The following is a 15052-nucleotide window of genomic DNA, read 5'->3' on the forward strand; positions in this document are numbered from 1 at the left end:
TTCCAGCAACTTTTCCCAGAATGGACATATATTGTGGCTGGTGAGTCACTTTTTCCTTCCTTGGGAATAGCTCTGAGTGCAGTTATCAAAGGTTTGAAAAGACAAAAATCCATTGCTTTTAAAAACAGTTAAAAAGAAAAAGTATCTTTGATACTACAGCAGTTTTCTCAAGGACAGCTGTAAATTATGGTTGCAGCACATGAATAGAAATCAAAAATGAAATGAACAAAAAGTAGTTTATTTCCAGGAAAGTACTTTCTTTCCTTCTCCTTAACATAATTAGCTCTTGGAGTTCCAACTCTGAATGCTATGAACAATTAAAGTTACACCAGGTGCAAATGTTTTCTCTTTTTGACAGTAGAACAGGGACAATGGCTTAGAAATGTCATTCCATCCATCTTCCTTATGCATAAAGGGATCTTCTCTTATTTGGGAATTTACCTCCCATATTTACAGACCTGGGGCCAGATCCCTTGCTGATATAAACCAGCATGGCTCTGTTCAGGTTCATGGAGTTGTAGCAGTTAAAATTACATAGTGATAACCACTGAAACAAGGATCCCCTTTAAACAGGACATTTATAGTAACCAATTAGTGAATTATCACCACTCTCCTGCTCCCTACATCCACTCTCCAGAAAACTCATAGAATTTAAATATCTACTAAGACATCTAATTTAGATGTCTACTAAGGTGATACTAAGAAACTGTAATTCCCTGACACTTACAGGTCACTGTGTAGTGAAACATTGGTTTGTACATTTGTGGCAGACTCTTCTGACTCCTGTCTTTCTTAAGCACTGGACACAAAACTGCTAGTGTGAGAGAATCAGCCTGAGCATGTTCCCTTTAAATTCCATTGAGACAGATCTTGGAAAAGAGAAAAGGGTGTGGGGAGCTGCACTTCCCGAGCTCTCCCTTCCTTATCTCCTGAGAAACTAGTGCTGTGGCACGGCAACCGCTTAGGGGGATTTGTCCTCTCATTCCACCTTGTTAATGCACAAATGGGTGCTGCTGCTGGGACGTCACTCTTAACCAAGGTTTTACCCCTGGTTGCCAAGTATACTGTACTGACAGGAACTACCTCACAGCAGCAAAATGCACTCCCGGACTGAGGGCAGCTGCTGCTGAAATACGTCAGGGCTACAGATTCTCAGAGCGAAATGCAAAAATCCAGCATCTTGCCTTCCATGCGTGAGAAATCAAACACCAAACCCTAGGGGCAAACAGCTAAAAAGTTCAACAGAGGCACTTTTGGCCCAACCTCCCTGTCGCACTTTCTTTTAAAAATTAACTTTCTGGAAAGCTGACCGACATTTGTGAATCTCTTAGTAACAGGCTGTCTCTGTGCTAATATTGTACACTTGCTGTTTAGCATTTCTGTACTTCTTTCTGTCCAGGTACCTTACCTTAAGCATAGGTCCAGTTCTGTCCACACCTGAATTCAGTAGGATTGTGCCTGTAACTTTCACTGTTCCATACTGGAGTTGAGAGAAATGTAGTGGATGCAGGGGCCACATTTTGAGATGTCCTATCAATAAATACAATTTAATACAGATGGCCAATGGGAATAGAGGAAGAACTCTCCTGCAGATTCTTTGCACAATTTAACAGGTTTGAATAAAATCTACCTATATTTTGTTTTGGTGGGGATGCTGGGGCACAGCCTGTGAAACCTAAGCCCTATCCATGACAAATATGTGATGTTTAAAGAGTTATGTACTACAGTAAGCACTGTATTATAAGAACAGCCATACTGGGTCAGACCAAAGGTCCATCTAGCCCAGCATCCTGTCTTCCAACAGTGGCCAATGCCAGGTGCCACAGAGGGAATGAACAGAACAGGTAATTATCAAGTGATCCAGCTCCTGTCACCCATTCCCAGCTTCTGGCAAACAGAGGCTAGGGTCACCATCCCTGCCCACCCTGGCTAATAGCCATTGATGGACTTATTCTCCATGAATTTATCTAGTTCTTTTTTTGAACCTTGTTATAGTCTTGGTCTTCACAACATCCTCTGGCAAGGAGTTCCACAGGTTGACTCTGTTGTGGGGAGAAAATACTTCCTTTTGTTTGTTAAACCTGCAGCCTATTTCATTTGGTGGCCCCTAGTTTGTGTTATTAGAAGGAATAAATAACACTTTTTTTTTCTCTACACCAGTCAAGATTTTATAGACCTCTATCATATCTCCCCCTTTAGTGGTCTCTTTTCCAAGCTGAAAAGTCCCAGTCTTACTCTCTCGTCATATGACAGCTGTTCCATACCCCTAATCATTTTTGTTGCCCTTTTCTGAACCTTTTCCAATTCCAATATGTCTCTTTTGAGATGGGGCAACCATATCTGCACGCAGTATTCAAGACATGGGAGTACCATGGATTTATATAGAGGCAAAATGATATTTTCTGTTTTGTTTTCTATCCCTTTCTTAATGATTCCCAACATTGTTTGCTTTTTTGACTGCCACTGCACATTGAGTGGATATTTTCAGAGAACTATCCACAATGACTCCAAGATCTTTCTTGAGTGGTAACAGCTAATTTAGACCCCATCATTGTATATGTATAGTTGGGATTGTTTTCCAATGTGCATTACTTTGCGTTTGCAAATGCTGCAAAATTGATGTGATTTTTTTTTTTTTGCAGAGTCAGATTGCCACAAGCTATAATTAGCAGAGTCCTTTGTGTAACTTTCAACTTCTCATGGAAAAAAATCAATGACATGACATTGTTTTACCTTACCTAGACTTCTGTACATTGAATTGAACATGATAGGGAGGGTGTATGTTTAAAAAAAAAAAAAAATCAAGGGCAAAAACCTCTAACCCTTGTTCAGTCCAAACTCTCATTTGAAGCAAAGGACTGCAGGATTTGAACCACACTTTTGTATAATCTTTGCAAATACTTTGTTACAATTTTTAACTGTAATAGTATTCCTCGGAGTCAATGACTCCACATTATTTATGAGAGTTTTGAGTTCTGCTCTCCAAATGTTCATTCGAAAAACATTCATCAGCAGAAATGTCTTTATATAATACGTATTGCAAAACAGTGTTTGTGCTGTATGTGTGTGATGTATTTTCGTAACTCAAGAGCACTGTCTGCCACAGATTGGGATCAGTATCACCCTTCCTAGCTAATGGAATGGCATAGTCATAGATTTAGTATTTCAATAGAAGATTGTGGGAAATCATAAATGTTCTTTATGTAGATTTTAGGTGCTGTGAAAAGGTTAATTTGTCCAGTGGCATTAATTTTTCTGGGGAATACAAGCCTACATCTCATGTAATATACAGCTGTTGTTTTTAAAGCTCTTCAGCACTTGTTGTGGTGTTCATGCTTGCAAAAGTTATGTTCCAGAGCATGCAATGAGTGACTTACCGACTCATCTGGAAGGTCATCTGTGATAATTATTATAGTATATTAGTATATAAGTGAGGACAGTTTTAAGAAAAAATCTTGTCTGTCTAATAGTAACTATATATGGGTCATTCAAAGACAGTTGGCTAAAACTCAGCAGGGACACAATCTCATTATATTTAGTGTTTGTTAGTCACTTACTTTATTTTCTGTTTCACAAATGCCAGCTGGAGAAAACTCAATGGGGGCAGCAAGAGTGTAGTGCAGGGGGAAGAGTGCAGGCATGGTTGGGGATTGATTAAATGTCCCCTTTGCAGCCTCAGCAATGGTGGGTTTTTTTCTGGGACATCAGGGAAAGAAACATCTGAGGCCTTTCAAGGGTTTGACACCCACAGGTTCTCACATCCTCATAGGCTTGGCAGAGGGTTTCCCTATTGCAAACTGTGTGTACCCTTGCTGTGTGGCTGACTGGCCAGGCTGTGGTAGAAGCCCATCTGCCATGGGGTTAGACTAGGACTGGGCATGCTGTGGGTGAGACACCACTTGCCTTTTGGAGCCAGGAAGGAATTTTCCCCTCACTGGCAGATTTGCCTGGATGGTGTGTAGGCAGTGGGAGGTTCAGCAGCCCAGTGGGTAGGTGGGGTTATCAAGGTGTTTAGGCTGTTGCATCTTGGCAGGTTTCTCATACAGGCTCTCCTTTAACAGGGGCTCCAGCTCCTTGAAAACCTGTAATTGGAATATGATTGGGGGAGGGCTTCCCCCAAAAGAGTGAGGGCAAGCAGGGGGTGATCCTAATGTCTGGTACAGCAAGGGGTTACCTCCTTTTCTTCATACCCTCAAGCCTGGTCTGAAGAAAGGGTCAGAAGGGTCACAGTAGTGGTGCTGGGACCAGCTCAAGGATTTGGAGGATGGAGTGGGGGTAGGACAATGCTGTGGGCAGCCCTCCCCCAAGTGGTACAGATTACTAGAGGACGGATGGCCTGCACTGGATGAACATTGCCAGATAGTTTCCCAGATATGTTAAGTTAATAAAGTTGCAGCCCAGTTAAAACAATCATGGTGTCTTGTCTTTAAATCAAGTGATGTCCAGGAGAACAACCCTGTGTCCTCCACTCTGGTGCATCTCTTCACCTATATTATCAAAGCTGGGGAACACCCGTATGATATGGATGGGAGCTGCCCATCTTAAAATATTTGTCTCTGAGATGGATGAACTTGCTGGGACTTGGTACTCCTCTGCAATTACTGGCAGACCTAGTGACTGGGGTGAAAGAGTCTGGGTGCAGCTACTGGAAGCTGAAATCAGTTGGAGGGATTATTTGACATGGATTTTTGTCCCTCATCTGTGTCTTGCCACAGGGATAGTCTAATGTCCTCACAGGGTGGGAAGCCACCCACCACATATCCTGTGGGCATAGAGAAATGGGATGAGGTTTCGTGAAGTCTTAATGCTGTTCCTGCCTCTGAGCCAAATCATGAGCCCAAGATCCCTCTTCCCCACTCCTCAGTGGAAAACCATGGGGAAAGTCAGCTTCCCCCTCCCCCACTGGCACCATTCCTCCCCCACCCCCCCCTTACCCTCATGTACACACTGACACCTGTGCAAAGAAGGTACAACATACTACCAGTGGTGTCACAGTATAAGGAGTTCTGACTAGGTGCTGGTTTGCAGACACTCTTCACAGGTGTAAATGACCACAGAAATTGGGGCAGTGAAGAATCAGATAAATGGGTGAATCTTTCATTTCCTGTTGAACTTCACTGGATGCAGAAGGGAAAGAATCTCACCCTTTCTACAATCCTTTAAATTTTGGTATATCTAAACATCCTTTTTTTTTTTTTTTTTTTTTTTTTTTTAAACTTGGCCACAGATATATTTGGCAATGACATGAGGAGTTGTGATCAGGGAATAGGTATGACACTATTTAAGTCCAAAGTGAAGTAAGACATCTTGTCAGTGCAATGAACTGGAACCATTGCCAACGCTCTGAGCATCTCCGATTTGTAAATTGACGAGACAGTATACTTTGGGGTTTTTAATCACGGTTCTCTTAGGCTCCCTGGTACCACAATTTGAGCACCCTGATGCTAATGTCTGGTGTGCTAAATACAAACACACCATGTCAGGAGTAAGGAACCTTTTAATTCATATTAGCTCCACTTGCAAAATAGCTGTGTTCATTCTTTTCTCACAGACACCCTATGGGATTTCTCTGAGACTTTATTGGAGCACTTCCTCCAGATTACAATGTGTACAGATTACAACAGCTCAACATCCATTTCAAAACCAGTGCAGTGAATTTAAATCTTGTGGATGATAGAAGGTACAAGGACAAACCAAAGGTTTTTAGGAGTCTCATTGTCTTGGCCTAATGCTTTCTGTTTTAGGACATGATGTGATCGCTTTTAGAGATATTAATGCTACAACTCACTACTGCTTCCAGTCAGCGAAGACTGGTTCTTGTCAGGGATTGCCTTTTGATGGATTAAAGGCATGAGAATGAACGGAAGGGGGGAAAAGCTACCTGTGATCTGCTAGTTTGGTTTTTTTTTTAAAAAAAAGCGGGGGAAATTTTCTTTCTGATCTGTCAGGGAAAACATTTTTGTGCTAATGCTTCTTATGTCTGTTTTATGGGCGTGCAGTGACAGATATTTCGCTTCCTTTACATTTTAACCGTTCCAAATTCAGGGGTGGTGAAAGATGCTGGCACAACAGCACTATCACCTGAAGCTTCTTATGTCTGTTTTATGGGCGTGCAGTGACAGATATTTCGCTTCCTTTACATTTTAACCGTTCCAAATTCAGGGGTGGTGAAAGATGCTGGCACAACAGCACTATCACCTGAAGCACATCTCTATACAAGGAGCCACCACTCCTTTCTTAGGGTCTGACTCTGATTTGACTTATAGGCTATAAAGTCACTATAAACTATAAAGTCACTATAAACTAGTGAGTTCAGTATCAGTAAGACTGTAACACCATGAAGAAAAGGAGCTAAAAAAAAGCTCACGAAAGCTTATGCTCAAATAAATGGGTTAGTCTCTAAGGTGCCACAAGTCCTCCTTTTCTTTTTGCGAATACAGACTAACACTGCTGCTACTCTGAAACCTGTAATACCATGGTGATGAGTGCAGTATAATAACCTGAATAAAATAGAAATATTGTCAATGTCAGACTTTAATTTACATTCTCATTCACAGTTCCTTCCCTGAGCTCCTCCTGAGGTGATGCAGAGTGAAACAAAGTCATAGAGGAATTACATGATGAACCTACTAATACTTTAGGACCCTTGGGGGTCTGCAGACTATGCCTAAGATTTCCGAAGGGATGTGCACCTCCCTTTGAATTTTTTTAGAGATCTGCAAATGAAAAAAGGTTGTAACTCACTGCTCTGGGATACATAACAGAATTAACAAGGAGTCCGGTGGCAACTTAAAGACTAACAGATTTATTTGAGCATAAGCTTTCGTGGGTAAAAACCTCACTTCAGATGCATGGAGTGAAAGTTACAGATGCAGACACTTGTTGTTTTTGTGGATACTAACACAGCTACCCCCTAATACATAACAGGATTAGTATATATATACACATTCACATTTTCCCAATATTCTCTTTACTAGTAATTAATTTTACAGGGTTATTCCTACTTCCTAATTGTTCAAATTTCTTTAACACAATGAAGAAAGATTTGTAAAAAATCACCATCCCAACCATTTTGTCACTGTTAATTTCATCCCTTTCTCATTTTTAATGGAGCTGCTGTCTCTAGTACTACAACATATTTGACTTTTTTTTTTTTCATGTTTCTCTAAACCCCTTTAGCTAGCAGTAACTCATTCTGCAGTATTTTGTTGCATTTTTAATTAAGGTTGCTACAGCCCCTTTGGCCCAGAGGCCTTCACTACATGCTAGAAAATACTAGAAGTCATTAATGTACATATTAAATGCCAGCCAGCAGGGATAGCTGCTTCAGAGGCACTAGTCAGCAGGCTGGAATGGGTAACTGAGAAGAAAGATGGTCCCTGTAGTTGAGACATAGGATGAGGATTCAGGAGATCTGGGTTCATTTTCCAGTTCTAGCTCACACTTCCTATGGGCTTAACATTAATCTCCCTGTGCTTCAATTCGCCATCTGTCTAATAGGGATCATATTTCCTTTCTTCCAGTCTTTGTCTCTCGCCTATTTAGAAGTTCTTTAAGGCAGGCAGCGTAATATAGCATCTTGGCTTCTGGGATCTCTCTCTCAGGGTATGTCTACACTACATCTGGGAGTGAGAATCGCCAGCCCAGATCCATAAACTTGCACCTGTGGGGCTCATACTAGTGGGCTAAAAATAGAGGTTTAGATGTTGCTTTGAGGTTGCAGTTTGGGCTCTCAAGACCATCCCTCCCTATGCTTGAGAGCCCAAGCTGCAACCTCAAAGAAACCTCTACACAGCCATTTTTAGTCCGCTAGCACAAGTCCCTTAAGACAAGCCTGTGAACTCAGCCTGCGGGCCTCACTCCCAGATGCAGTGTAGATATGCCCTAGTTGCTACTACAATACAAATTCAAATGACATGACTGGAAGCTATTGCAAAATATTTGCCATCCCATGTCCTGGATTTTTCAGGTTTGTTTGCAGTCCTGGACCTGTTAAAAGTCCATTAAGCCCAAGACTGTAGTTTAAACTTCATGGCCTAAGTTTACACAAGTAACTGGTGATTTTGGTGCCTCAGTATTTGGGTGCCCAACCTGACACCTTAAAGGGGAATGGTTGTCAGAAAATGCTAAGCACTTATGCTCTGAAAATCATGCACCTTCAAGTGCCTTAGGTGGTTCACCCCAAAATGGAGAAACCCAAAATCACTAGTTACTTTGGAAGATTTAGGGCTGGGGGGGAGGAGGAAGGTAGGTGGGGCAAAGTTGAATAGATTCTTCCCCTCCCCAAGGGATTTTTGCAAAAATCCATAATATGTTATGGCTGCAGCATGAATGCAGCATCCAAGTCATTCAATATAATCTAGGAGGCATGACATGTAACCAAGTGGCGCGGGGGTGGGGGTGAAGGGCTTCAAGCAAAAATATCAGTAGTTTGGAAATCATCCTTGTTCGGTTTTCTTAATGTAGATTTTTTAGGATTGACCATAAATAATAAAACTACTCCAGCAAAATGTCTTAACAGACAAATATTCAAATAAAATGACACCTATATGCACTCGCCATTCTCTCCTTAAATAGTGAACCTCCCCATGGAAATCGCTTGGTTGATGGGACCTTTCTGCAATGAGTGCTTGCAGAAGTGGTCAAGGCCCGTTGGTCAAGCTGGCTCAGCAGGCATAGAAAATAAGTTGCATCCTGCCTAAGCAGGATCACCATGGGCCAGATTCTCAGCTGCTGTAAATCAGCATCATTCAATAGTGCTATTCTGATTTACACCAGCTGTAAATCTGGCCTTATGCACTCAAATCTCTACCATTCTCTGCTATTGCCTAAAAAGGGATCATACATAGGGAGCATACTTTATATGCTATGTGTTCTAGTTATATACTACAGTAATTATAGCACAACAATTGCATGGCTAATAGCTTAAATATCAATATGGACTTGTGGCAGAATACTGCTGCAAACACACCTAATCAGCCCCAATCAAGGGGGATAGATTGGGGCTGGTTGAAAAGCCTATTGTCTGCCTGGTGATTGGCAACACCTAGCAGCCTGATAGGCCAGGAGCTACAAAGGCTGGGAAGGAGCCAGAAGCACAGGGAATCAGGGAGGGAGCCTACCCACCTACCCTCCCTCTAGCTGGTTAATGACCCAGCCTGTGGTAGGCAAGAAACCTGTGAGGCTTGTATATAGTTGGACACTGGTAGTGGGGAAAATGCTTAAAGAATAAAGGACACGGGTGTTGCACAGAGCTGAAGTCTCTCTGGACTTCTTTGGGAGGGCAATGGGGCCTGGAAGAAGAGGGGCTGACCGTGCACCCCATGACAGGACTGTATTTGATTTAAAAAAACCAAAAACCTGTATGGCTTCTGCCCAGTCTTTGCAGATAAATCAATATTTAAGAGCTAGCAAAGCCTTGTGTCTCTGCCACATTGGAGAGACTAGATGTATATTTTATGGAATCCAGCACTATGTAATTGCAGAGTAATGCATGTGGTTCATGCCCTGTAAAATAAAGCCCTGGCTGAACGGCCTGTACTGCTTTATCAGTGCTGTCAACTTCCATACAAAAGCATCTAAGTGTGTGTGTCTGGTTTGGCTAAATTAGCCGTACTCTGGCTTGTATTCTAACTCCAGAAAGAGTTAGGAGAAAAGATTTTTGAGATACAAGAAACAGTTGGTGTTGGGAAAGATGTTCAGTTCCAGGGCTTTTGCATAAGGTTTTCTCAATTTGGGGGGAGGGATAGCTCAGTGGTTTGAGCATTGGCCTGCTAAACCCAGGGTTGTGAGCTCAATCCTCAAGGGGGGCCATTTAGGGATCTGGGCCAAAAATCGGGGATTGGTCCTGCTTTGAGCAGGGGGTTGGACTAGATGACCTCCTGAGGTCCCTTCCAACCCTGATATTCTATGTTTAGACAAGTAAATAATGAGTAAAGGCTCAATTCAAAAGGGACAACTGTGTCTAAACTTCAGCCCATCAAAAGATTGGGCCCTAATAGACTAGTTTCATCCAGCCCCCACTGAGGTCAGTGCAAGCCTTTCAGTTCATTTAAGGTCTGATCTAACTCCTATTAAATCAGCACATAACTAAAATTATATTATGTTAGGCTTGATTGTGCTCCCACTGGGGTCAGTGGCCAGATTCATAGTGGTGGTTTGTGTTACAATAGCATGTAGCAGTCCCAAACCAAATGGGGATCCCATTTTGCTGTGCAATGGAGAATATATCAAACAATTCTTGCCATGAAGAGCTTACAGTCTAAATAGACAAGAACATAATGGCCACACGGTATCAGAATAAAGGACCATCTAGCCCAATATCCTGTTTTCCATAAGTGGCCAATGATGGGTGCTTCAGAGGGAATGAACAGAATATGTAATCATCAAGTGATCCAGCCTCTGTCACCCATTCTTGGGTTCTGGCAAACAGAGGCTAGGGATACCATCCTGGCTAATAGCCATTCATGGACCTATCCTCCATGACAAAACAGCAAAAGTTGAGAGAACTACTATCCCCATTTTATCGACGGGCAACTGACACCCAGAGACTGTCATGTCCAAGATCACATAGGAAATCTGTGGCAGAGATGAAAATTGAATCCAGCTCTCAAGTCCTAGCCTGCTGACTTAACCATACAACCATCCTTTCTCCCCACGGGTTTAAACAGGTACAGGAATGGACCCCAAAAGTTTGTATCTTTTTCTATGTACCCACTATAAATAAATTTCAGATTATAATGCAGTAAAACATTTGCTTTTTGATAACAGTTGCCATGGTAGTTTTACTAATATTCATAGTTGTCATATAGAGCTCAGTGAATACTGAAGAAATAATTGCTAGGTGTTTGAGGTTCTTAAATGAATGCACTTCAACTTTGAGTGCTGCTTTTGTGTTTGATTTCTGTGAAGAGTCATGCAATCCAGTTATGCTAGCATGTACCCTTGCAGAATGATTTTTAAGCCCACACTCTCAAATACTCAAGAAAAACCCATTTTAAAAGTTGCTTTCCATGAACATTCCCATTGGAAATCTGATAAGAGTTAGTCGGAGACTCAGGGAGCAGAAGCAGTTCTATGCAGCTGCTCTAATTAATCACTTCTAAGCAAAGCAGCTTGAATGCTGGGTTTGTATTTTGAAGATCCAACAGATAGGGCACTGGAGTGGGAGACAAGGTCTCCGGGTTGTATTCCCAGATTTCAACTAACCTACTGAGTGACCTTGGGCAAGTCACCTCATCTCTCCATGTCCGTTTCATCTATCACCCTTTTATTTGTCTGCTTTTCTATTTAGTTCTAAGTGCTCTGAGGCAGGGACTGACTCTAGCTGAGTTTGTACAGAGCCTAGCACAATGGGAATCTGACTTCAGCTGAAGCCTGCAGGTGCTACTGTAATACAAATTGTCATAGAATCATAGAAATGTAGAAAATGTAGAAATATAGGGCTGGAAGGGATGTTGAAAGGTCATTAAGTCCAGCCCCCCGCCATATTTGGGGTTGGGAAGGAATTTTCCTCCAGGGCAGATTGGAAGAGGCCCTCGGGGTTTTTCACCTTCCTCTGTAGTGTGGGGCATGGGTCACTTGCAGGAGGATCCTGCACCTTCAAGTCTTTAAACCATGATCTGTGGACTTCAGTAGCTCAGACGTGAGAGGTTTATTGCAGGAGTGGGTGGGTGAGATTCGGTGGTCTGCATTGTGCAGGAGGTCAGACTAGATGATCATAATGGTCCCTTCTGACCTTAATATCTATGAGTCAGGACCAAGACAACCTAGACCATCCCTGACAGGTGTTTGTCCAACCTGTTCTTAAAAACCACCTATAATGGGGATTCCACAACCTCCTTTGGAAGCTTATTCCAGAACGTAACTATTCTTATAGTTAGAATTTTTTCTAATATCCAACCTAAATCTCCCTTGCTGCAGATTAAGCCCATTATTTCTTGGCCTACCTTCAGTGGACATGGAGATCAATGAATCACTGTCTCTTTATAACAACCCTTAACATATCTGAAGACCGTTATCAGGTCCCCCTTCACTCGTCTTTTCTCAAAACTAAATGTGCCCAATATTTTTAACCTTTCCTCATAGGTCAGGTTTTCTAAACTTTTATTTTATTTTTGTTGCTCTCCTCTGGACTCTCTCCAGTTAATTCACATCTTTCCTGAAGTGTGGCGCCCAGAACTGGACACTCCCGTTAATAAATCTCAGAATGATATTAGCCTTTTTGGCAACTGCATCACATTGTTGACTCATATTCAGTTTATAATCCACTGTAACCCCCCAGATCCTCTTCAGCAGTATTACCACCTAGCTAGTTATTCCCCATTTTGTAGTTTGATTTTTTCCCCCCTCCCCTTCCCAAGTGTAGTAGATGTTTGCCTTTATTGAATTTCATCTTGTTGCTCTCTGCTTTGTCAAGGTGTTTTTTTTTTTCAATTCTAATCCTGTCCCCTAAAGTGTTTGCAACCCCTCCCAGCTTGGTGTCATCTGTACATTTTATAAGCATACTCTCCACTCCTTTATCCGAGTCATCAATGAAAATACTGAATTGTACCAGACCCAGGACTGACCCCTGTGCCCTGCTAGATATGACCTCAGAGTTAGACAGCAATTCATTTATAACTACCCTTTGGCTACATCTACACTACACACCACTTTCAGCGGCATGTAGTATATGTAGCTACATACTAGGATATGGAGCTACATATCCGTGAAAGGCAGGATGGAGACAACAGGGAAAGACTTCAGCAGCTCCTTGCTGCTAGAGGCTTTCCCTGCTAACAGTGCTTTCTAGGGAAAGACTCCAGCTGCAAGGAGGCAGTGGGACACTTATACCACTAAAAAAAGCAGTGTAGATGAGGAGGGGCAGCTTGGGTGAGTAGAGAGCCATGTAAGGTATGTACTTGCGTACATCCCCACAACCCTTCAGGCATGTCTTTACTCTATTTGCCAGAGCCATGCCTCACTGGCTAAGCAGCTATTTATACCTGTGCTAGGTGGGCAGGTACTCGGCACACTGCGCAAAGAAGTGTGCGGTGGAGATGTAGCCTTTGATTCTGGCTTTCAACCACTTGTGCACCCATTTTATAGCAATTTCATCTAGACTACATTTCCCGAGTTTGCTTATTAGAATGTTGTGGGATTCTATCAAAAATCTTACTAAAATCAAGGTATATCATGTGTATACTGCTTTCTTCCTATCTACTGGGACAGTAATCCTGTCAAAGAAAGAAATTAGGTCAGTTTGGCAAGAGTTTTTCTTGATAGATCCATGTTGTCTATTCTTTATAGCCCTATAATGCTCTAGGTCAGTGTTTCTCAACCTGTGGCCTGCAGCCTAATCAGCATAGAGCTGTGGCCCATGTGACATCCTCAGGGCCATTCAGGTAGTATTGGATGCAGCCCACAATGGTAAATAGGTGAGAATTTCTGCTTTAGTTGCTTATAAATTGTTTGATGATTTGGTTCAATATCTTTCCAGGTGTCAAAAGGACTGGCCTGTGATTTCCACGTCCTCTTTGTTCCACTTTTTAAAGATAGGTGCCCTTCTCCAGTCCTCTGGGACCTCACCCGTCCTTCATGAGTTCTCGGAAGGTAATTGCTAATAGTTCCAAGATAGCTTCAGCTAGTTCCTTGAGTACCCTAAGATGAATATTCTCAGGCCCTGCTGACTTAAATGCATCTAACTTATCTAAATAGTCTTGTCATAAATATAAAAGGAAGGGTAAACCCCTTTGAAATCCCTCCTGGTCAGGGGAAAACTCCTCTCACTTGTAAAGGGTTAAGAAGCTAAAGGTAACCTCGCTGGCACCTGACCAAAATGACCAATGAGGAGACAAAATACTTTCAAAAGCTGGGAGGAGGGAGAGAAACAAAGGGTCTCTGTCTGTCTATATGCTGTTTCTGCCGGGGATAGACCAGGAATGGAGTCTTAGAACTTTTAGTAAGTAATCTAGCTAGGTATGCGTTAGATTATGATTTCTTTAAATGGCTGAGAAAAGAATTGTGCTGAATAGAATAACTATTTCTGTCTGTGTATCTTTTTTGTAACTTAAGGTTTTGCCTAGAGGGGTTCTCTATGTTTTGAATCTAATTACCCTGTAAGGTATCTACCATCCTGATTTTACAGAGGTGATTTCTTTACTTCTATTTCTATTAAAAGTCTTCTTGTAAGAAAACTGAATGCTTTTTCATTGTTCTCAGATCCAAGGGTTTGGGTCTGTAGTCGCCTATGCAAATTGGTGAGACTTTTTATCCACCATTTCCCAGGAAAGGGGGGTACAAGTGTTGGGAGGATTGTTCATTGTTCTTAAGATCCAAGGGTCTGGGTCTGTAGTCACCTAGGCAAATTGGTGAGGCTTTTTACCAAACCTTGTCCAGGAAGTGGGGTGCAAGGTTTTGGGAAGTATTTTGAGGGGAAAGATGTTTCCAAACAGCTCTTCCCCAGTAACCAGTATTTGTTTGGTGGTGGTAGCGGCCAATCCAAGGACAAAGGGTGGAATATTTTGTACCTTGGGGAAGTTTTGACCTAAGCTGGTAAAGATAAGCTTAGGAGGTTTTTCATGCAGGTCCCCACATCTGTACCCTAGCGTTCAGAGTGGGGGAGGAACCTTGACAAGTCTTTAACCTGCTTTTTCCCTCTTTTGGCTTGCATTCCTTCCCCCTTATTGTTAATATTAACTGTGAGTTTCTGATCACCATTAACATTTGTAGTGAAGACTGGAACAAAATAGGCCTTCTTGCTGTCCTCTGTTAGCTCTCCTTCTCTGCTAAGTAGAGGACCTACACTTTCCTTCATCTTTCTCTTGCTTCTAATGCATTTAAAGGACCTCTTTTTATTGCCTTTTATGTCCCTTGTGAGGTGTAACTCATTTTGTCCCTTAGTCTTCCTGATTTTATCATTACATGCTTGTGCTATTCTTATGTACTCCTCCTTTGCAATTCGTCCATGCTTCCTCTTTTTGGAGGATTCCTGATTTTTTTCAGATCATTAAAGAGTTTCTGATGAAGCCATATTCGGGTCTTACTATTATTTCTGCCCTTCCTTTGCATC

This window comes from Lepidochelys olivacea (genome assembly GCF_965140295.1).
Source record: "Lepidochelys olivacea isolate rLepOli2 genome assembly, chromosome: 3".
Classification (NCBI taxonomy): Eukaryota; Metazoa; Chordata; order Testudines; family Cheloniidae; genus Lepidochelys; species Lepidochelys olivacea.